The sequence below is a fragment of the Lepisosteus oculatus genome, chromosome 5 (genome assembly GCF_040954835.1).
Source record: "Lepisosteus oculatus isolate fLepOcu1 chromosome 5, fLepOcu1.hap2, whole genome shotgun sequence".
In the NCBI taxonomy this organism is placed as follows: Eukaryota; Metazoa; Chordata; class Actinopteri; order Semionotiformes; family Lepisosteidae; genus Lepisosteus; species Lepisosteus oculatus.
Window position 1 is genome coordinate 52,330,254 of NC_090700.1, and position 19,909 is coordinate 52,350,162.

General features: G+C 40.0%; 1 protein-coding gene across 5 annotated transcripts in view; it reads left to right on the forward strand.

Annotated features, from left to right (window-relative positions):
• sema4ba (sema domain, immunoglobulin domain (Ig), transmembrane domain (TM) and short cytoplasmic domain, (semaphorin) 4Ba) overlaps window positions 1-19,909 on the forward strand; it is a 76,399-nt gene that overhangs the window by 3,132 nt on the left and 53,358 nt on the right. For 2 of the 5 annotated variants that reach the window (XM_015343690.2, XM_015343694.2), the window contains exon 1: window positions 9,690-9,891. The exons of 1 other annotated variant lie outside the window; for it this stretch is intronic. The gene's annotated coding sequence lies outside the window, so the exon portion shown is untranslated. Of the gene's footprint in view, window positions 1-9,689; window positions 9,892-10,874; window positions 11,115-19,909 lie in introns of those variants that run through there. 2 more of the 5 variants (XM_015343692.2, XM_015343693.2) reach the window with 2 other exon arrangements.

Consider the following 19,909-nt stretch of genomic DNA (forward strand, 5'->3'; position numbering starts at 1 on the left):
AAGGATCATCAAGATTTTGAATGTAGTAGCAGTCTGATTAGAGTCTGATCTTATCAGATCTAAGAAGTTTAACAAGGCTGGCCTTAGTCGGAATAGGGTTCGGAAATTCTGGTACTGTTGTAAACAGAATTTGGTGGACCAGTAGGTGGCCGTCTTCCCTCTGGACCAGAATTAATGCCATAGTGGCCATAGTGTAGTGACCAGTGACCCGGCTACAGGAGGTGCAGTTCTTTTAGATGAAATGCTAAAAAGTGGTTCTAACATCTTTCATTCTAATCGTGACACCCTTTAACTGAGCTGGTGAATTTCTTACTTCACCTGACCTGCTGTATAGTGGGGCTGCAGGTGCAGAATAGCTGCCACATGTCACCCATGTGGGGCTCCACCTCAGTGCTGTACGTGCTATATGTGACTGCAGAGACAGCACCCAGCACAAGCGGCCACATTCAGAATCACTGCAGTGCAGTCATAGTGATCTAGGGTAACAGCTTCTTGCAAGAGAAAATTAGGAGTCAGTGTATCTGTGTGAGTTTGGAATTGGAATTACTGAAGACTGGTAATATGAAGAAAGCTGATATGAAGACGTTTTCCGTGAACAATCGGTCACTTTTATAACACACAGTTTTCTGTGGAATAAGGAAGTGAAAGAGGTCTGAGACTTGATTTTGCATGAGCCAAGCCTGGAGGAGGCTTCTGGCCTTAAGACTACTTGACATCTTAAATGATTTACCTTTTTACTCTCAGTGGTTAAAATGTTGAAGGACCAGCATTTTGTGTCAGAGCATCTCACAGATTTCTCTGTCTGTGTCAGCGCAAATTCCCTGGCATCCATGGGCATCAAGGTGGTGGTGATTGTCCACCTCTCTCTGGGAACATGAAAGTTCTAGTGCCAGTCCAAGATCCCTGATTTCTTCTTATTAAAATTTTCTTCTTTAAAACGAGCAAACGCACAATGTTTAAATCCCCAGATCTTTAAATTGTTCCTAAAAACTCAGACACAGTCCTGTATTCGTGCCTATCTCTGGCAATTTCTTGCATTATCTATGTTTATGCATGCTTGCGTGTGCTTTTTTACTGTGGCTGGATTAGTGGTTGGTGTGAATTTACTATTTGTGGGTGATTGCATACAGAAAGCTCAGCATTTCTCAGTCTTTCAAAAGGAGAAAAAGGAGAAATAGATAAGTTAAAAAGAGGAGCTTCACAACAATAATCTCCCACCATTGCAGTTCATTTTGTGATTCACCATGTTTTCCTATGAGAAGTTATTGTCTGCAGATCTTCCCATATTTGTTTTGAAAGTTTGGTTATCCATTATGCTGCCTTTGACCTTCTAAATAATTCAAAAGAGCTCAGTGTAGTAAAAAGGAAGTGAATAGTAATTTATTTCTGGGAGGGCTTTCTTGTATTAAATAATGTCAGATTGCTCTGTTGCTCTGTGTACAACTGCAAATACACATGGGCTTTCCTTTACTGACCCTTCTCATTTCAGTAGTTTAATGCATTTCTTGTTTGTTAAACTCAACAGTTTAAGTACTTCATAAAAGAAGAAAGAAAAAGGATCATTGGACCCAGAATTGTGTTCTGTTGTGATTCTGCATCGCACCATAAACTTTAATGAGAGAAAGAAATTAACATGTGCCTCCACATCATATATATATATATTTTAAAAGCAATACTACTTATAATTGCAGTTAATTCCAGCAATGAACAAAAGTGTAAAGGATTTACTGTGTTTGCTTTATGACTGGAGACAGGGAACATTAATTACACTAAATCCTGTGATGTTTGTCATCCTCTGCTCTGAAAAAGAAAATTTGGGTTGACAACTGTATTGTCTGCTTAATTATTTTCGCTGTAGCAAGAAACGAGCAATCTGTTGCATGCCGTCTGGGGAGTGTGAAAGGAGAGATACAAAAAGCAGCATCCGTTAGCTTTGAGATGGACATTAAGTGTCATCCGTGGAGCAGAAGCCTAATTATCTACCTCTCAGCATGCTGTGTAAGTATGAAATGCACTCATAAATATTTAAACACATGCAGCACAAAATCCATAGACCCCCACAGTCATTTTTAGTCACCTTTCTGGTGAATAGGACTGTGTGGTACTGTATGTGGTTTGTTAGCACTGTGTCTACTGTCTGTGCCTTCTTTTCTACTACCCTGACTTCCTGCTGAACAAGCCTGTTCCAACCACAGCTGGTTAAAGGTTCATCAGAATTGCTGGGCTTGAGTCTTTTCAAATGTCGGTTGGAAGTGAAATAATTCTACTGTACTAGTGTGTAGTTAAGATTACTCTTTGCAGTTCTTTTTAAATGTTTCCCCTTTAAAGAAATAAACAAGTAAACCATCAAAAGACAAAAGTAAATATCAGTAAATTATATATACAGTTCTATAGAATGCACACAGTACTGTACAGAGTTGGTGTATGAACACTTTGAAAGGGTTCACAGCTAATTTATGTTAATTTATTCCACAATTCATAGTAACATCTGCTTGCTCTTAAAAAGATATAAATCTTGAGGGTGTTTCTTACAATTTGTATATCAAGACTGTATCACTGGCCAAAGTACAGCCACACCTTTCTTATGAGCTCTCGTAAGGAGTGGCTGTTTGAAGAAATATTCCTTGGAGAATTAGAAGTCAATTTGAATGGCTCTGCTTTACAATGTCGTGAAATGGTCATGTCTAACTCATATTCATGTAACCCATAATGCATAGCAACTTCTGCTTTGTCTTAAAAGCCACCTAGGGTGATTCTGTAGAGACAAGGGTTGATGGGGAAGCTGGCGCTTTTGTAACTATGTAATAAAGCCAGAGAGGCATAGAGTGGGAATGAAGTTCAAGCTGCGTCAGCATGCGTTGGCTGCAAAGGAACAAGTAAAGGCTAATTTCATGTTTAATATTTTTTGGTGTGTTTCTTGTTTCCACTTTTCGGTGTGAAATTAACCGTTACATGTTCCTAGGTTGGGAAATGAGTCACAAGCATTTTAAGGAACAAATCCTTCCACTGAAGTTATAGGGTGGGATACTTCAGGTTCATACCTGTCAAAGGATATTGTGCTCAAATGAAAACAATTATATGATAAGTGCTGTAGTGGCTGGAGGGTTACTGCTTTGGTCTTGCTCTCTGGGATTATTTCATCATTCTTGCACATACAGTAAGAGAGGCACAGCATCTGCCTGGCCTTTTGAATGCAGTTAGTCACTCTGCCCGCCATCTATAATGGACAGGAGGATGTGATACAGATTCAGTAATAGAGATGCAGTACCTTATTTGTCTATATGAAATACTAATCTAAGAAAAACAGAGCATCAATCAATAATGCGTAGTAAGGTTTCCATGCACAAGATAATTCCACATATAGACTAAAATTTATTTTAGTTTATACCCCTCAGAGCCACGGGGTCTTTGGAGAAAATCGCAAATTAATTAGAACATGGCAACTCCTCCTAGCTTATTCCTGCAGTTCTGCTATGGCCGTAGGAAATCACACTACACAAACAAATCAGAAAAGAAAAAATCAGATCCCATGGCATTCAAGGTATATAAGAAGAATAGGTAGAAGACATTATATACACTGGTGCTGCCTGTGCTCTTTTATATAAAGCAGCAGTTTTAGCAGTTTGTATTTCAATGTACTTTCTTCTAAACTTATTGCCAATTGCCATAAAGTGCTATAACATTGTAGGGAGACATGAATTTCACTTCCTGACCTTGAAATATAATTCAGTGAATACAAAAATCAGTATGTGTTCTATATAACAAAACTACAAAGGGGTGTTGCCTTTGTGTTCTTTTCTCTTTTTGTGTCATGTTCTTGGCTGTACTGTATACTGTTTGATGTGCAATTTTTTTTCCCCTGAGACAAAACCTGTAATACAAGTATTGTAAAATACAAGTGAGTGCTTTCACTCATAATTCGGCATGCGGACTGATACTGTGGATTTATGTTTATCTGGTATGAATAATAAAACCGGCAATCTGACAGCTGTAATGTCTTTGCTCTGGAAATCAGATCTATGCTTGGACAAGGTGATTAACGAATCCTTATTTTCAAAAATGTGCACTGCGTTATTCTATCAGATTACGTTTTCCTGCAGATGCCACTAAATCCATTACACACACCAACAAGGCATCCTTCTGCTCTTCAAGATACAGTAAAACCATAAAGCTTATTATAAATCAGCTTTTTGTATACCAAGGGAGTAGAGATCCAGTCCTTAAGGGGGTCATTCCAGAAGGTTTTTTTACATCTTTTTAACTCTCCAGTTTCTTAGGCCCAAGGAAAGAACCTTTAACATGTCCATATCCAAAGTTCTAATGAATGGCAACGTTTTAGGAATTTCTCGTTTACAAGTATGCTTCCCTTTTAAATTTATACATGTTTTCAATTTGCAATCCATCTCAATTAAAACAAAAGAGAAAAGAAAAAAATGTATTCAAAAAGTATCCCCCATTAACACCATGTAGCTAATTAACAACTCATTGGAGAATTGTTTCTGTTGCGACTCAATTTGCATTTTAATAGATTATGAATAAATAATCCACTGGACTAAGTCTTTAGATGGCTTGGTGAAAGATGTCGATCTTTTAGAAAGCTGTTAGAGTTAATTGATTTAAATACCCTTGAGTAGCAGCTGTAGGAACAACAGAATGGCACAATAACAGCCTAATGTTCTACAGTAAAAATTACTGTAGTGCTCTAAAAGCTCCACAGCTGTGAACCAAATTTTGATATGCCCACTTTATTCCAAAATGACATATAAATTATAATGTAAAGTGTACACAATATATTTGGTGTAAGATGAGGATTTTTGAAAGAATGATGCATATTTAGTAACATTAGTAACGGCAAACATTTATAAGGTGATACTTAACTCTTTCAGTGAGATCTGAGAGAGTCTAAACTTTACAGACCATCCCTTTAATCCAGTTAAGACATCATATCTTTCATCTTTGATGCCGCAGATAATAAGTAGTACGTTTTCAGAGTTTTTACGTAATTGGTATTATCTGTGTTTTGTAAATAGCTGAAACAGAGTAAAGTTCAAAAGAATAAGGCAAGGAAGAAAGTACAGAAAACTGAGGTGTTTCCATGATTTTGACCTTCATTTATTCCTGTGAAATTGCCTTGTTATAGAAAACCTATCACGAGCCTGTCAGGTACTGTATGCAGGTCTAACTTTTGAGAGGTGGATTTGAATCTAATCTGGGCAGAATTAATACATTTCTGAAGTTTAAGGGATTATGGGCACTAGCAGATAAAAGCTTTTATCTGAGGTGTCCTCTAGAGAAGTCTGTGTGCATTAAATCTCCCCCTTGTTTAACCCTTCCAAATAACAGATCGACACCGAAAAAGTATAATGTCTTCTGTCAACCCATCTATAAAAGAGTGATTCTACTGTACATCATCATAAAGCCAGGAGAGTGGAAGGTAAAAATAGTATAGCATACTTTTGGGTTTCAGATGAAGTTCAGTGGAATAGGTCTGAGGATGAAAGAAGGATTGTGATAATGTTGGGTAAAGCAGTGCATCATGATATTAAATTAGGTATGAGGTTGTTACTAATAGGTTATTTAAATTGCATTTGTCTTTTTGTCACTTTATACACACTGTAGAGATGAATATAAAGGCTTGCTTTTTAATCTTCACCTGAAACCTTTTTTTTCATTTAAAACATCCTCTAGCACAAGTCATTTGTAACTGGAATACATTAGCCTTGAAAAGTTACTTTCCCACAATATTTGCGATAGCTTTCTAAGGACCAGCAATTTTCGTGTTTCAGTATAGAAGAACAGGACTGAGCCTTTTGTTTAAAATGGTTTGAGACTCAGAATCTTTCAGAATCCCTTCTGAATATTTTGCAGTTATTCACTTTTTCTGCTCCTGTATGGTGTTCACCAGAGAAAAAGAGACCTTATTCTCAAGACATTATTAAATCACTTTCCTAGGATGATAAAAGACACATAGAGCTTGGCCAGGTGAAAAGAATTGCTTCATAAGGCTGGGTTTCTCCTGAAAAGATTCTATTTTAACATTAGCATTCTTTTTAACACTGATTATCTGACAACATAAGAATGTGTTTTTAAAGGTGAGGATTCCCATTGGCACAAGGAGAGTGTCTAGATTGTATCAGCTGATGTTTGACTGTCCAGAATCTGGAGATTCAGATGTCTGAAGCAGGACCGCAGTCCTCAATTACCAGGTTGTACTGGCGTTGTTGCTGGAGAAAGTGACATAAAATACAAGTATAGGTCAAAAGTATACATTCAAACGCTTTGAACTGCAAGATTATAAACTTTAGAATATCTTCTTTTATGGTGGGATTCCACTTCTTTTAGCAAACTTCTTTCTTCCAGGTTCCAATGAAAGGAATTATGAACATTTGTCCTGAGATATCCCCAGATTCATTTTCTAATGCTTCTTGCAAGGATCTTTGTCAGGCATTTACAGTATTGCAACTGGTCTTGTTGGTGTAATTCAGTTTTTGGTTGAAGAAGGCTGAAGAAGGCCTCACAACTGAAACGGGTGTTTGTGTTTTCTCTCTTCTCTTTTCAGCATGGAATAAACTTATTGCTTGTTAATGTCCAGTTTTTGGTTATTCCATTCCTGCCCAGTCTCTGCAGCAGCTTCGCAAGTCTGTCTATTTTAGGGTACAATGAGCTGAAAGTTTAAAAGAAGATTACATGAGACTTGAACGTTCAGTGTCTCAATTAACTACTGCGTGGCTTGTAATCCTGCGTGACACCCTTTGTGCTTGAGCTTTCCTTTGTTCGCAGTTCTTTGGCTGGTTAACGACTGAGCTCAGCCCACAGGACGAGATGGGTGTATCACTGTAACCTGCAGATACAGGCCTGTGATGGGCTGCAGGGCGCCATGTCACGGGGGTCAGGAAGTGAGATGTGTGCTGGCTGTCCCTGCTCTGACCTGTGTGAGTCCTGACCCAAAGCAATGTGAACAATCAGAATGGCATCCTTATTACTGACATTCCTTAACCTAGCCTTCCTTCTGCTTGCCTAAAACTGTCCTTTCTATATTCAGATGTTTTTTTTCCAAAGGATGTCCAACATACTTTTCCAACATGTGTCCCTTAAATGCAATGAATTTTTTCAGCTTCTTTTTTACACTTTTAAGTCTCGGGTGGAAAGATCGAACCAGAGGTCTGTGAAGCATGAGAGAGTAACTTTTCTTTAGGAACAAGTAATAGATTTATTCCATGCTGAAAAAAAGAAGAAAGAGAACACAACGTTTCGGCCGTGGAGCCTTCTTCAGCCTTCTTCACACCTGAAGAAGGCTCCACGGCCGAAACGTTGTGTTCTCTTTCTTCTTTTTTTCAGCATGGAATAAATCTATTACTTGTTCCTTTGCAGCCTACGCATGCTGATGCAGCTACCCACCTGAACTACTCTTTCTTTAGTATGAGGTCATTCCAATCCAATCAAAATATTTGGTACAAGCCTTCCAACATTAACCTAATGCAAGAAATTTAGAGGTTGTTATAAAAGGTATGACCTATTGTATCTGAATACAGTATATAGATTTCCCTGCTCTTTTTAGTTGCAAACAGCTATAAAAACAGGCTTAAAAGTGAATCTGATTAACTGAAATATGAATGAATGTGGATTATACACACTGTGCTAACTAAACGGTTTTGTTCTGTAAATTAACTATTAAATGGCAAGGAGATACAGTATATAGTACAAAGCACCACTGTATTTATGAAAGAGTGGTGAATGAACTGAAACAATTTGACACACCTCAAGGTTCTGAAATAAGATTAAACCTGTATGTAAAAGAAGTGATTAAAGTTTCCGATATGCGTTTCTGTTGTTATTGATTGCTGATTTTGTTTTCTGACAAGGAAGAATCGTGGAAGAAGCAATTATCATCTCTGAAATGCATTGGCTGTTGTGCTTTTTGTTTCTTTCAAACCAGATTTTCTGCTCTTTCAACAGAAATAATTTATTTTAAAGGGAAATCAGATTTGACAGGAAATCTGTATACTGGAAAAGTGTGCCTGATTTTTTTTAAACGAACCTGCACACAAGAGTGCTCTGGTAAAGTCTATCATTAATATAGATTTGTCAATATTTGGGATTCTGGCCAAGAACACAGAATTACCAGATAAAATGGCTAAAGAATGCAAAAAATCTAAAACTAAATGATAATAATCTCTGTGTTCTTATTGTATGTGCAGGTTAGAGTCAAAGTCTTGTATGGTCAATCACCAAACTAGCGCTTTTAACATAATTTAAATTGTCTATTAAAATGATTCCATTATTTATTCTGTAATTAATTCTGCTTGATCATTTTCAGTTACTATACATCACTGTGGTTACTGCCTGCCTGAGAGAATATCTGCTTTATGTATCTCACCTATTTCCACTTCTATGACCCTTTCCAAAGATTAAATGGCTTTGGCAGGTTCTTGTACATGAGAGTGCACGTATGGAAATTTGACGTTTGGAATAATACCCAAAGAGAGATCCATTTATCCATTACAGGGTTGTGGGGGAGCCAGAGCCTATCACAGCAAGCAACAGGTGCAAGGCAGGGCACACTCTGGATAGGACACCAGTTTATCGTATAGAAACACAAAGAGATAGTCTGGTATTCACAAATATACAACAAATCTATTAAAAGGACTGAGTGAAAAAAATTCCTAAAACAATTCAAATGCTGCCTGTTGAAGGAGAATAGTGTGGCCAGTGATTGTGTGCTGTTGGAAGTGGTAACTGGACTTTACACTCATTCAGCTACTGAAGGCATTTATTGTTATTCATGCTTCTTCTATAGCACTTGCATTTTCAGGTTGACAAGCTTGTTCTAGTCGTTTTGTTCTAGTTTGTTTTTACTCAATTACACTGTCTGGAGCAACCTGAAGAACAGGAGAGACCAAGGTGCAATGAAAGAGCACTTATTCTTAAGTTTGGCAACTTCATTTTCGTTTTCGGGCGATTTGAAAGACGGCTTCCTTTAAGAATACAGGAGGAAGTGTTGCATTGATGTCAAGACAGATATACAGACAAGGGCATGCTGACTGAAGAGTGATGAAGAGTGATTTGTCATTATTAACAAACATTAAACTTTTTGTTTAATGAATATTAGACATGATTGTCTATTGTGTATATCAGAAACCTATATTAAAATAACATTTTATACAGTAGCTATTTATTTAATGAATTCCCTAAAGTCTTTCTTATAGAACAAACTGATTAAAGGAAAGACATTTGTAAACAAATCCCGAGTGACAAGGATTCGAAAAAAAAATTAAATGGCTCCATACTCCAATTCAGTATTGAATTGAAATGTTTAAAATAATTTTTGTATAATCCTAAATACAAATCAAAGATCAATACGAAGAAAAAAACGTTTTAATTAGAACCTGCTTTTGAAAAGTATATATCATTTGGGTAGCTGATTTAGCTAAAAAAATGAAGTACTGAGTAAAACCCTTCTCCATAAAATTCGCGTTTTAATTTATCTGAAAACCACAAACTGCGTGGCAAAACCCCACAGCGTACCCCGTGAGAAAACAAATTGCTGTGGGTCTGAAGACTGAACCCTGTGAAAAAGGTACAAAATGGAAGCGATTTCACCCGCAATTCCTTTACGCGATATTTAAAGAGAAGCTGCTTATATCGGGAGTGCGTGTATCAGCAATCCGAGTGATCACTCGCTCGGAGGCGTGGCGAGGAGGACGGAGCACAGAGTAAGAGGCGAAGCGCAGCTGGCGGATCCCAACTGCACCGATCGCAACTTGTATCGCCGGGGTGTCTCAGGCGGTGTTGATCTCTGGATATTCCTCGTTCGTTAAGGACGTTTTCCTCTGTTGTGTGTCGGGCCGGGGACGCGGTCTCGTCCTTAAGGAGGTGGTCTGCTGTTTGAACGTAAGTGCGGAGCTGGAGAAGGCGATTCTGCATGTGTCCATTAACTGTGTGTAAGTGCACGCTGCCTCGGTTAACCATTGCTGTGAGCCTCTGGGGGGTTTTGCTTGCCTGAGCTTAGCGACGACACTTTGAGCGTTTTTGGAGTCCGTTTCTGCAGCCCTGGCTCTCTCCATTCACTGCCTGCCTCGTCCTGCTTCTTATTTATAGCGTGTCCTCGGTGCTTTTGGCTATGTTGTTGTCGTCGTGTGGAAAAGGGAGTGAACGTGTATGCTGACACTCGGCAGTTCCCCAGTCTTATCTGTCAGTGGTAGCTAGGGAAAGAGGGGATCATTGGAAAGCCAGGAGCACGTTAGCAGCTTTCTGACTGGACAGTTGCAGACTTTGTGTTGAGCCGGACTGAGCAACGACCTGAACCTCTTAACTCTTAACCGTGGCCCCGATAGCGAGATAAGAGTGAATGAGCCTAGTATACATAATGTACTGAGTTATGATGTGTGCTTGGCAATTATTTACGACCTTCAACTCTTGTGGTGTGTGCGTGTTTTTAAAGGATTTAGAGAGCCTCATTCTAAGCTGTGCAACCTTGCACAATTGTGAACTTTGGCACACTTTGGCCACTTTCCTGAATTAGAGTTAGGGTGTTGGGTTATTTTGCTGCAACTGTATTTGTATTTAAACGTGGAACTGAAATGCACGTAGTGCAGTATCAAAATAATTCCTCACACCTTAGCTCTGTCCCTGGGCGAGAGTCCGGGTGACTGGAGAGTGGTTAGACTTGCGAAGTACTGTACAGTGTTAGTAATACAGCCCAGGGAGGTTATATCTAGTTTAACAGTGCTGAATAAAGTCTTAAGTTAGCTCTTTAAATTTAGTCTACCTCCTCCCCTTGCGCACTAGCGGGCTTCACCACGAATTTGTGGGCGGTTTCTGAACGACCCGGGGCTTCCCTGAGCGAAGCAGGTGCAGCCGTGTTTACAAGCGGGTCAGCAGTCCAGGTCTCACGCTGTGGCGAGGCGAGGTCACGAACCGCCAGCCTGCGGAGTGTGGATTGCCGCGCCGTGCGGGAGCAGGAGAGACTGGAGAGCGCTGTTGGGGGAAAAAAGCGCTTGTGCTCGGCTCCAGGCGTAGGAAACAGCAGTGTCGCTGCTTTGCACACTGAAGGCTGTAGAACGGTGATAAGATCGAGTGCGAGGGCGAAGATGTGTTTGGGTTCTCAGATTTGGGTAAATACGGTAAAGTCGTGTGGCATGTAGAACATCATACACATTTGCCGCGGTGAATTTTCTTAAGGGTGGTTTTGACTTGGATTTTTGTGAGAAGTGAAAGGTTTTCTGCTTTGTTTGTTAGTCAGCATCAAAGTCAACAGGCAGCTCGGGCATACCGGTGTAGTAATCTTGAACAGGGCAGCTGGCTGAGGATACACTGTAAGTTGTATAACAATTTTACAACTGTAAAGTACACAATTAACAAACAGATGGACCGAATATATCCATTGCATTGTAAATCACTTGCACACAGCAGCCGTAATCTTAATAATCTGTAACAGTTCATTCTGTAGCAGGAACACGTAACAGATTACATGCATGTGCCTTGGCTGATGTCAAGGTTGTGGTTGGAGAAAAGCCGGCTGATAGACTTGCTTTGTGTTTCTTTCAGTCTGGTCCCTTTAAGGCAACAGCTGGCTGCAGACGCCTGTGTACAGCAGCCTTGACAGTGAGCTGTTGACACAGTCTGAAAATGCTTGGCTTGTTGTTCCAAAAGTGTCTGTGAGAGGGATCATCCCTTGTAAGACAGCGTAGCTGCCACAGTGTTTCAGGTGATGGTTTGTGTTTGTGGGAAATGGTTTACCTCTATGCTTGTACTTTTACTGCCACTTTGTGATTTACGGAGCTTGGAGGTGCTAAGTAAAACCGTGCGTGCTATACAGCTGTTCTTCTGGAGTGCAGTAAGAAAACAGGGCTACTGTGGAGTCCAGGTTTGAAAAGCAAATTAATTGTGCAATCTGTTCCTGATTTAGAGAAAATAAAGAACATTGCTGGGTGATATCTCACATGGCATCAGGTGCTTTTATCTTTTTTTTTTTACAACCACATGTTTTCTATCACAATCATCTGGTCCTTGAGGTGTTATTCAAGCGTTCCTCAGGGGATTTTTTTAATGTTTTTGCCATTCCTCAATTTAAGCATTGCATTTGCACCAAAAAAGACATGTCAATGGGGTGTCTGTCTGCTGGTAAAGTACGAAATGCGTGAAGAACCTAAGATTTGATCGCACAGTTGCCCAGATCACGGCACACATGCAGACTAGACCCCGGGCTGTAAGTTAGATCCCTATCTGTGCTTCTCCAGCACAAGCCAGGTGTAGCTTATCAGCTCCTGAGATTCAACAGATCCAGGGTTTTGTTTTCTTTGAAGACTTTACCTCTGCTATCTGATCCTGGCCCTCTGACCTGGGGGAGCTGCAAACTTATTTTTTCCCTTCTGAAAAGAGATGAGATTGGCATACTGTTACAGTGTCGTGTCGTCCTCGCTGGGACACGGCAATCGTGCAGTTCTTCACGAGAAGACTCATGTTACGATGGGGCGATGGAAAGGGGGTTGATGAGAAAGACCCCCTACACACATGCACTGACACAGTGTGTCACTTGTAACCTCAAAGGTTAAGTAGGGACCCTGGGGGAGAAACTTACTGTATACTCGCTGATGGGAACTTTGCAAGCACATCCTTTTGTAAAAAGTGCAGCCTCCTTCATATTCCCAGTCCAACGCAATGCCATGGTGTGGGAAATGGCTTTTGCCCTGGATGCTGGCCAGATTTTTTTTTGTCTTTGACTGGTAACAGTTTGAAAGGGACCTTCGGCTCTGACATCGAAACCCTGTACAAATCTGGATTGACACAGATATTTCGACCATTGCAGCTCACATTGCATGCTTTGTTGTGTGTATTTACTATATATTTTCAGCTCTATATTTCTGAAATCTGTAATATTATATTGTTTAAATAAGTGTCTAGTATAATAAATCTATAGTAATATGACGTAGCATATTATGATAAGTAATATGAGTGCTCTTGTCCCAATGAGCTAAGGATCTGTGCCTGTGGCTGGAAGGTTGCTGCTTCAAATCCTCCGCCAGCAGAGGAATCCTACTTTGTTGGCCCCCGAGCGAGGCCCTTAACCCCAGCTGCTCCAGGGGTGCTGTATAAATGGCTGACCCTGCGCTCTGACCCCCAGCTTCTCTCCCTGTCTGTGTGTCTCATGGAGAGCAAGCTGGGGTATGTGAAAAGACAAATCCCTAATGCAAGAAATATGGCCAAAAAAGTGATCTTATCTTGTCTTATGACTTGTGTTGGTTTTTTTAAAGATGATTTGCTAAAGTAAGTGGTGGCAGTTGCTGCTCATTCCAGTCTATACCATAACGCAATTCTGGCTTGAACAACAGCTTAACTGTATGATTAACTCTTGGTTAATCTGACTTTCTACTTTATAAGATTATTATCACACCCAGAGTTGTTTGTACAAAATGGCGCACAGGAATGTGCAGCAAAGTCCAGCATTCAACTGCCAGCGCTTTAAAGAGAGTGTTGTCAAACACAGTTATAATTTTTTTTTATCAGCTCCAGTTAGTTGCTTTTGGTATTTTACATTGCATGTGAGATTTCTGAAAACTGTAGCACATCCTTATGCTGCACTGATATTAATTTGAAAATACTTTTGCTGAGGGATTAGGATGTCCAGGCACACTTTGAACCTCCCTCATGTGGCCATTGAGTCCTAACACGTGAGGACATTCCAGTTTTCGCCCTTTGCTGAGCTAATGGAGCACTATTGACCCTCCTAGGCATTCCTTAGAAAGCCATAGGTGACAGACCTGTTTGTGTTCTCTTTTTTTAATTTATTTTTTTCTCAAATCACTCAGGTCATTACACAGTACCTTTGAAAATAAGATGCTTCTTCACAAGTCTGAATTTAATATCGCTGTAAAGGCTATGCAAAAGAAAACTCTAGGCGAAAAGAATACATTTTTTTTTGCATCTATCTGTAGATGAGGATGAATGCAACCCAGATCTTAGAAGATACTGTACATAATATATTCGCAATGTTAATTAACAGCCTGTTGGGTCCTTATCTCATGCAATACGTGTTCCTGGACTGCGAACCCTTGAGTTTTTCTGGCCAGTGTTTGAATGTCAAGCCTCGGTGTGATTTGTGGCCAGGAAAGAACAACTTGTTTTTTACGGCCCCTGCTTCTGTCTAACAGAGATGGGGAGACATGCTGTGGAGATGAAGACAGGGAGGGCTGGATTGTGTTGGGAGGACAAACTGTTTTCTTCCCACAGGACTGGAATTCCCAAAATATGAGCATGTTCACTCTCTGGCCTCAGCATGGCTTCTCTTCAGACAGAGCCTGAGCTGAGATTGCTCCACATGAATTCCTTGCCTTGCTTATCCCATAGGCAGTTTCCGCAGCTGGGAAGGCAAATTCTTACACTTCCCCAAACCTTTGCTCGCCCAGAGTTTTCTTTAGCATGGGAAAGATTTGTTTTCATGCTATTCTTCATGTATACATTTAATACAACTTTAAAAATACGGGCTCCCAACTTAAAACTACTAAATGCAAGTTTGCTTTCACCCTCTTAAATCTTCTGACACCATCCAAATCTTTTAAACATTCTTGCCTTTAGCTTGCTCCACTCAGTGGTTTGTTATTTTTTCTTAACGAGCAATGTGTGGTTCCCATTTTAAAATAATTTTCATTGAACCAGAACTTGGCGAGATCGGCTAAGTTTGCTGAAAATGCCACATGAAACCTTTTGAAGTAAATATTCATTTCAGGGCATGAAAATGAGTATGATATCAGGAGAGATGAGCTGAGGTGTATTTAGGTATATATATATAGGAAAATGGTTAAAAGTAGTGTTATCCCATTTAATTAGCGTTTGACAAAGTTACAGTTCTACAAAGTCCATCTTACTGAACAAATGTATAGTAGATAGAGTTTGATGCCTTGCAATTTGGGTGATTCAGCTGGAGAAGAGAGCTAGTTTGGGATTCTTTTACAGAGGGAGTGACGACAACGGTTAGCTTTGGTTAACTTTGGTTTGACACGTGAAGACTAGGACCGTTGTTTTGCATGTAAGCAGTGTCTCCCCATCATGAGGTGCTTGTGACTAACGGTGGTGATACTCTGTTGGAATGCTCTCTGCTGGCTTCTGAGTTTTTTCATGAAAATGTAAAAGAAGGTTCCTCAGATCCGTCTGGAAACGAGCCATTACCATCTGTGTACCATTATTTCATAGTGGAAGCTGCACTCACACAGTTCTTTATGTTTTAATTTCTTACGTCAATGAAAGACTCTTGTTGAAAGTGCAGGCTGACATTTAATGGTTTTTTTGGTAGGGCTGAAGTACATCTCATCTGTTGTGCTCAGAAAAACACTTCTTTTATAAGCATTGACAGTTGTCATATATCAAGACGAAAAGATCAGAGTTAATAAAACACTTTTTCGATACATGTCCAAGAATTTCTTCAGGTCTGAACCCCAGTTCTTTTAATCTTTCAGGCATCCAAAAGCTTTAGGTTAAATGAAAAATAAATTGGTTCACCTATATTGCAAAATATGTCTGCAAGCTGTGGGAACTTTCCAGAATTTTAAGGAAGTGTGAAATAAAGTGTCCCACAAAACTGACACATGAAATGAGCTCTGGCCACTTTTGCGTAACTACAGCATGTGAGACACAGACTGAGTGCATCACTTGAGCTTTTAGACAGGATGAATGAACAAGACCCAAAACCACATTGAGGGATTTCAAAAGCCATGTAATTAACTGGTGTGATTTATTCTCTGAATGATTAAGTGTGAAATTTGTTGTGCAAGAGAGACAATCTTTAGTCGCGCAACTAGAACTTTGCAGCTCCTGTTCCTTTAGCACACAGGAACGCTTGAGAGTGACCGTGTTTTTGCACAAACGCATCTCTGTTGTCATGTTGTGTATAAGGTCCTGAATGTCTGGTGTTGATTTATGTTAGGGGCAGAGAGCAGGGAAGAAAAATGCCTTTCAGCAAGAAAATAATAGATTTGTGAAAACGCTTTATGAGGCAAGACTGCAGCACTTACAACTGTACTTTCTGCTACATGTCTTTAGGGTGCTTTATCACTGACCTAACCACGGGGAGCTTGAGGATGAGGGTGCGGTAGATGGAAAATCTAGATATCCAGGTTCATGGTTTATATTAAATTGGAAACCTTTGTCATCCTACTGCAGAAGGGCGCTGCCGTTTTCACAGCTAAGTACTGTTGTATCCGCTTGGATCTCTGAAAGAAAGGGCCTAACAATAATGTCAAAACTCACCTCAGGCGTGTCTTCAGTCTAGCAGCGCCTCTGAGCCCTTGTAAAACCTGATAATGGCCTTGCCACCATGTAATCATCACCAGGTGAACCAGTAGCCTAATCCACTTGACGTTTTAACCTTCCAGATACAAAACGAGCAGAATAACATGAAGGCCTACTGCCACAAAACAGGATGAAACATCTCCTCAGACATGGCCAGCTTGCATGACTATTCTCTACTCTCGCACAAAGGAAGGATGGGCTCTAGTAAGCACGTATAAGTTTCGGGGGACAGTGAAGAACACTTTGATTACATCAATCTTTGCAGGTGTTGGCGGTATGAGCCGTGTTACAACTATTTCTTGATTATGGATGAAACGCCACAGTGGGATTGTTAAAAAAAAATTCCACCCTTTCCTCTGGATTGGCGATTTGTTTTCAAGAGAGCTGGCCTCAGCGTGGCGCGTCCTGTTCGTGAGAAGGTGAGGGCTGAGGATCGGATCTGATTACAGATAACACACGGTTGTGAAATCGGGGGCAACTGAAGGACGCTGCAAATTAATATCGGCCATACTGTCACGCTGGAAAGCTGAGCACTCCTGCAACAGATAATTTCACATTGTCTCGCGTTCACGTCAGCACTTACCTGCATGTAGAGCTCACGGCTCTTTAAGAAGTCTTGTTTCGGCTTGTTCGGCTGTACTGATGGCCTCCGCCGACAAGACGCACGGCACTCTCAAAAGTAAACAGAGGGTTCAGGCATGTCAGGCGCCCTTTGAAGTGTGCGTGCCTTACCGTGTGACGACACCGCTGTGACCGGCGGGCTGTGCGGTGGAGGTAAAGTAAGGCAGAAAACAAACCTATGCCACTTTTGCTAAAGTGGATTTCATTCTAGACCAAGTCATTTCGCTCAGTCAGGCTCATAGGCCCAGTTGTCAGTTTTGAGAGAGAAATGGTTTTCAGCGATTAAAGCTGATCTTTTGAACAGCAAGCACCACAAATACTCTTAACAAAGCAACTTGTTAACTGAACGTTTCTAACAAGATAGAAACAAGCCTGCATTTTTCTTCTACGCTTGCTCGGCAAAATTGTCATCTGATATCGTAGACATTGTATTTAAGCTATTGAAATCAAGCCATTGGAAGTCCAAACCTTTTTACTTTATGGCAAAATTTGATCCCTGCTTTTATTCACAGCCTTGAACAGTGATTTATACGTGACATCGCTTGCACTGGGTTGAAAGGTGTAGACTAACTTTCATAAAAGACTCAGTGTGGCATGGACTGCATGGATAGACTTTCAGGACTTTCATTGTTGAATTTTTGGCCTAAAACCCTCAGTGGAGTTCAGGCAATGGAGTATGTTTGGCAGTGCTGTCACTTACTGTCACTTACAATTTCTAAAAAATCATTCTGTGACTTACTTAAATGGCAAATTATTGACTGCTGAGATTTAGCAGAGAGTAATAAACACCATTTCTGTACATCTTCATGGGAACAAAGCCATTGGTTAAAAAGCATCAAAGAGATCATGGTGATCAGTGGTTTTTGTAGTCATAATGCCAAGGTTTTGGCATCTTCATCTGATTATGCATCCATCTCTCTTGTTTGATCTAGCCTGCCACATGGCCAGTCTCCTATCATGTGCTGTAGTGCCAGGATGATACAATACAGTGTGCGTTGCTAACGATAATGACATCTCGTTTATTTCTTCCTGTTTTGAAAAGAGATGAGCAACTGTTGGAAGAGAGTCCAGAGATGGTTCTGTTTAAGCTTTGCAAGGGAAAACATTGACGTAATCAGATGTTTTTTTTTTTAGGCTAGATTAGAGAGAAAAAAAGCATTTGTTGATGTTTCAGTTCAGAGAACTGCATTTTGCATAACATTGCATATAAAAATTGCTTTGTTAGTAATATGAAATGATCCCATGGCTACAAGCTGATGATGAAGTGTAATTTTATTTTATCTTTTAAATGCTTGCCAAACGTTGCAGTATATCTTTAGCCCTGCGATAGAGGCCTGTCACCATGCTGCTGAGCTGGGGAAGCAGAGTTAATTCTTCAGTCTGCTCCAACATTGGCTCCAGAAATCATCAGTGTTTTTCTCCCATTGTAAGAGATTGGACGCAAAGCAGATGAGTAACTTGAAAAGCCATGTCTCTTGTAATAAAGGCATCTGGTGTGTTAAGGCCTTTTGAAAACTTACTATCTCTGCTTTGCTGTGTACTGTACTTGTATAAAAAAACCAAAGTACAGATTAATCTCTGTGAGAAGCAGCCTGTTTTGAAAGCAATTGTGATTTAGTCCTAAATTACATGGTAAGCTGTAAATGCTGATGCTGCCGTAACCAATTAAGGTTGTTAATTGAAAATAACATAATCGCATGAAATCTTAGTTAAAGAGTGATTATCCTTACAAAGCTGTCATTGTGTTTGTTCTCTTTTTAAAGCTTTAATCTCAACCCTTTGTGTGCATGTTTCTAATGTTTCAAAGTAAGGTTTGTGAATGTTATCGGTCTAAAAGAATCCACCTTTGTTGCTGTTTTTATTACTTCATAAAAGTGATTGGAGAACTTTGAACTTAGATGGTTGAGTATTTCATTTCCTTAAGCGTGACACTGTAATAGAACTTGTTTCAAATTGGATCCAAAGCATTGTACTTTGTGTAGGTGGTGGGATTTCTGAGCTGCAGGCACAGTACAGAAAGGTTATATACATTAAGGTCAATTAAAGTTCTAGCCAAAGAAGGAGATGAAATAGCATATGAATGTTCCCTCCATGATCAATGTGTATATTAAAACTTTGGTTACATTTAGACACATTTCTTAATTGCAACAATAGTCTTAATTATAAGCAGCGTTACTTAGCTGAGCCTATTTCTTTTCATCCCAGTGCTTTATTAGTTTTTAGGTTTTAAGGCTTTTCTGCAAGTTTTCCATTTGATTCAGGGACATACTTTTTTTTCTACAAACGTATTTATTTTTACGCCATCGGGTAAAATCTTGGAAGAAGAGAAGATAATGTCTTTGCTTCTGGCGCAGTACATCTGAACCTTAGTTCTTTTGGTTGAGAAAGACAAACAGCCCTGTTGTACTCCCCTATCTTCAGCCTGCAGCAGTGATGGATGTCCTCAGCAGGCTCCAAGGTACTCCCTGCATTTGTCTTGTGGGTCTCGTATTAAGGAATGCAATTTTGCATTCTTAGTCACTGGAAAACAATCAAATTCAAAATCTGCTGTCATAAGAAGGGGATAGTAATGCTCAGAGACCATTCAGCCTCTTGTACTTATTCCTTTTATTTTAAGAGCTTTTTATTTTAAGAGCTTAAGAAAAGAACTCCCAGCCCATGTAAACATGTATTTTCTTCTTCACAAATGTGTTTCTCTTGGGGAGCGGTGGTTTCATGGTTTTATCCTATTCTGAAAGCACACTCCATTCTCTCCAGTTTTCTAATAGGAGCTTGTGTTTGATTTGGGCTGTAGATCTATGAGTCTGGGGATGACTGAACAATGCCTCCAGGGTTAATGAAATTCTATTTCCAATATCCGCCGGAGAAGGCCTCCGCGCGGATGCCTGGATTCTGTCGACGGATGTGTCCAGCACTGGCTGCCTGTCTGTGAGCAGCAATGACAGAGAGGAAGAAAACAAGATAAGCAAAAAGTCTCTGCTTTTATAAACAAACTGTCGGCTCA